This window comes from Myiozetetes cayanensis, unplaced genomic scaffold, assembly GCF_022539395.1.
Source record: "Myiozetetes cayanensis isolate MyiCay16 unplaced genomic scaffold, myiCay2020 scf2-11, whole genome shotgun sequence".
NCBI lineage: Eukaryota > Metazoa > Chordata > Aves > Passeriformes > Tyrannidae > Myiozetetes > Myiozetetes cayanensis.
Genome location: NW_026087411.1, coordinates 51,685,298 through 51,689,983, shown reverse-complemented (window position 1 = coordinate 51,689,983; position 4,686 = coordinate 51,685,298).

Genomic DNA, 4,686 nt, shown 5'->3' with positions numbered 1-4,686 from the left:
TGGACACAACAACTGGACACAGCAGTCCAACTGTGGCTTCACCAATGCTGAGGCATTCCAATACAGTCTAGACTTACCTCAGTACAAAAACTACTACTATATTCAAAATGCTGCTTCAAGGATTGTGCTCAGTTAAAAAAAATATTTTTCAGAAAATGATGGTAGCTTTCCTATTACTTGTTACTTCTTGAAAATAGTAAAATAATTCCACTGTGAAACCCAAGTAGAGTCTGTCTATACAACAATTACAGTGAATTTTGAAATTGAGACACCCATTTTACACCAGGTGTTCTGAGAAAAATCTATTTATTTATTTGATCATTTAGGTTCTATCAATCTATCCAGAGCAGTCCTATTTCCTATGTTTATTTTTGAAACTAAATATAAGAGAATGATCCATCTAGGTTTTGCTACATAAATTACCAGCAGGTTTTAACAGTTTGCGTTTTCCTTCAGGTAATGAGGCCACTGATTTGAAGTTAAAAAGATGCTTGTGCAGAAGTTCTAGATGTCCTGCAGCAAAGCTTAACCCACAGAAAGCCATAATTTGAACAGGAACAATCAGTAACTCAGTTTGGATAAATAACCCTATTCACAAAGCTTCTTTTCACCACTGTGCTCGGGGATGTCAGGCAATGTGGTCTTCTACAAAAGCCCTAGAAAATGCCAATTATAGTTGGAGTTGTCATAAGAACTGGTGAATCATTGTAAGACAGAAGATGTTTCTCAGTTTTGTTCCCACTCTCAGTGCCAAGGCAACCTAATAAAGAAGTGCACATAAAAATTGTGCCTTCATTTTCACTAAACCAGTGGATTTTATTGATTTTTTTTTTTAAATTTCCCCATGATGCTGCAGATATGGCTCTGGCTATAGCTTTGGCCTGTCTATGCTGCCTGGTAGGAAAGGTGAAGAGTAGGTTCTGCTGCCCTCTTTATCATCATCTGCTTCTGAAATGGAAGATTTTTGTAAATCCTTTGTCAGTCCCTTTGCTGTCAGAAAACTGGTTTACTATCTCAAGCTTTTAAAATCTATATGCATACCCACTATGTCATGGTCTTTGCCTATTCATGGTGTGTTGGTTGAGGAAGTGCAGTTGGTCTGCTACATTAATTTTTAGAAATATTGATTTAAAACACAGGACCATGAAGGTTAGTAGAGACTGCAGTGTGCTCGTGTGTTTTGCCAATTGATGTGAGATAGAGAGGACACCAACAGAGGGAATGGTCTTACTTCACCAGCAAAATTAAGGCAACACAAAACCAAAAGAATGAATTTAATATGGCAATAAGCAGTAAGTTTTGGCAACACAAACTGAGCAAGGTAATGTATCTAATCATTACTATAGAAGAAAAGAATGGTGATTAGAAAAGATATACCACCAGTTACCCTGCTAATAATACATTATCATCATCTAGACTGCTTTGTTTGTTGGGGAGCCCAGATCACAGCAAAGGGTTGGAGAATCACTCCTGGTAACTGGGAAATCCTACACAGTGCATCCACTCGTAGGTGAGGTCTCCATCTTTACTGTAAGGGTGTCCAGCTTTTATAGGGCCAAATTGACACGTCAGAATGACTTACCTATTTTGTCATGCAAAAAACGTCTGGTGACAGTCTTCTCGACCATCTGAGATCAGGGCTTGGCCAGAGCCCAGGTTTTGGCTGGGAGAGGTTCCTGGGTGAGGTTCCTAAAGGTCCCTAAAATATCTTGCAGACAGTCACAAGAATATACCTCAATTTCTTAAGCATCCAGTTTAACAGACAAGATTTAGCAAAAGATATGGTTTGACATAATAATGCTTAGCATAAGCAGTTTAGCTAACCTATGTACAAGGTTCATACTTAGCACAGGTAATCTAACTGAGCTATATGTGAGGTTTGCCCATTTTCCTATATCAAGTAGGCACAGTACAGGATTCACCTGTAAGTCAGTTCTGGCCTGTCTCAGGCCCTACCACTTCATCAGGACACTTCAGTCAAGAAATTCTTTTTAACAAACGCTGAAAGAATGTCTCATAGATAAGATTTCCAATTTACTAGGCCAAAAGTACGACAAGATAAGATTCTGGACTGGAAATTTGAGAAAGACCTTTTCCTTGGTTTTGTGTTTTGAAAACTGAAAGTTGTTTGAAGCATAAAAGACTCAATACAAGTGAAGTAAAAAGGATAGGACCACTATAAGTGCAGCACTCTTCTTGAGAAAGGTTTTCTTTCAGAACTGTGAAGTACAAGGAACATGAGTTATTCTTTCCTTATCTGATTTTCAAATCTTTAAATGCCGAGATTTGCCATGGTGTAATGTTGATTTAATGGAGGTTGTTTCTACTTACGGGGAATAAGATCAAACTACATCTGGTAATAAAATAGATTCAGGTGATTTCACCAATAACTGAGTTGTAAAAAAAAAAAAAAAAAAAAAAAAAAAAAAAAAAGAAAAAACCCCAACCTGTCAAATTTGAACATAAATTATATTTGCAGACTCAATAAAAATAATGATGCTTCGGTTAACTAACTTTGCAGAAAAGAATAGAACGTCATTAAGCTGACCTTTTAATGAAAACCAAGTGTTGCATCAAATATGTTGTATCACATTAAAATATTACACTAAATTTCAAACAAGTAGCTGTTTGAAAGAGAATTAAAATTGTGAAACGTAAGATATCAAATGATAAGCAATGCCAGTAAAATATGTAGTTTAAGCCTTTGTGCATATCTCAGATAAGCAGTTCAGTACTAACAGGTTGATAAACTGACTTCTCATAGGCATGTGGTAGAGCACACCTGCAGATGAGCTGCTTTATCTGTAGGAAAGCTGTTGCTGTGACATCCTCACCTACAATGCTGATAGCAGAGAATTATTTAGGAAAGGAAAGAATTTTTTTAGGAAGATGAAGTATGATCTCAGGATGAAATAATTCGATACTGCCCTAGATTATATAGCCTGTATAGTTGTATAACCATTGCACAATTGAGGATTTTGGAACCAGAATAGTTTTTTGCAACTCTCTTAAATCCATGTCTGTGATTCTCTAAGAATTTGATATTACATACTTAGATATTTGCAGTGGAATGGTTTTATATTTTGCAAAAATATAGATGGAGAGAGAAAGAAAATATGCACAAAAAGAGAGTTCGAAATTGCTGTAGTAAATAAGGCATAAGAACATAAGCTAATGACTGAATATAAAGCAGAACCGTGTAAAGACATTAAGTCACTCACAGCCTGAAGTCCCTAATATGCAAACTGGAGCAAAGTGAAGCCTAATTCATAATTCTGATAAGTCATAGTTTATTAAATATCATAGTTTCTGCTGCTGCTGCATTAGAGTCAATATTATGAGAAAGTGAAAAATGTCAGTTTCCTAAGATATAATCAGCTAAACTTGAAAAGGCGTGCAACCATTTCAGACTTGCTTCCTAATACCTTTGAAGTCACAGAAATGCACTATTTTTCCAGCTACTTTTAAAGCAGATAAGAGAAATAAACAAACATTCATTTAAATACTTATTTCCCATTAGTTTTTGTGGGTTTTTCATGTGTCAAGGCACATTCAACATATCAATAAAGTGTCTTACTGTGACACAAAACAGTTCTTGGATTCTTAATTTGAGAGAAAGATGAGGAAAAAAATTGTTTTTAAAAACTCCTTTGAAGAAAAGAGCTGGAACAGGAGATGATCCTACTTTCATTAAATATAGTAAAAACTATATGCAGAGTCTGTCAGGGAGATGTATAATTAGATGATGGGGCTGCCTGTGGATTGAAGGCAATACAGTCCTTGAATTGGAGTTAAATTACAGACCTTACCACTCAAAGAAAAAAAAAAATAAATAAAAAGGAAAGAGTAAACTTGAAAGTCGTTCAGTATAGAAGGTGAATCTCTATGCTTCCCTCTTCAATCACATTTCATGTATTTATGTATTCATGTATTTCATGTATTCATTGCAAAAATCACAAACACTGTCTAGAAGACCAGACTAGATAGACTAGACTAGATTATTTCAGTGTAATTCCTCTGTAAAGAAATATCCTGAACACCTGCAGTAAAGACAGCTCTTGTGGCACTTGGGAAGATATTTAATTACAAAATGGCTGCCAGTAATAAAATAGTCATCAGTATCACCTTATGGACATTTCAGAGGTGATCCCTTAGCAAATATTTTTCATCTTAGAAAGTATATTGTAAAACTTGAATCTGACAGTATAGCTGTCTCGTATCAGACACTCAAAGTTACCATTGCTGCTATTCAGATTATGAAATTAATGTATCAGAGGTGATTCATCCATCACTCAGAGATAGTAATATTTTTCCATTATGCTTGGAAACTAGTGCAGTTACTTCTGGTTGTACTACTGTAGGTTTTACCTGTTGGTGCCCGTGTAGTGCTTACTCCTCATTTAATATCTTTTGCATCAATCTCAAAAGTGAAGCCCACAGATCTGGCTTTCTTGGAATGTGAAGAGCCCTATAAAGTCCTGGGACTTTTGTGTGTTTCTTTTTTTGTTGTTTTTGGTTGTTTGGCTTTTGCGGTTTTTTGTTTTGTGATTTTTTAAATGTTAATATAGATGGCAGATGTTCTCCTATGACAAACGATGTTTTAGTGACAACAGAGTACATGGGAGTAGGAAAAGGATCCTTTAGCAAATTTTGCTGTGGCAGCAACCACCATACTATTATCACCAT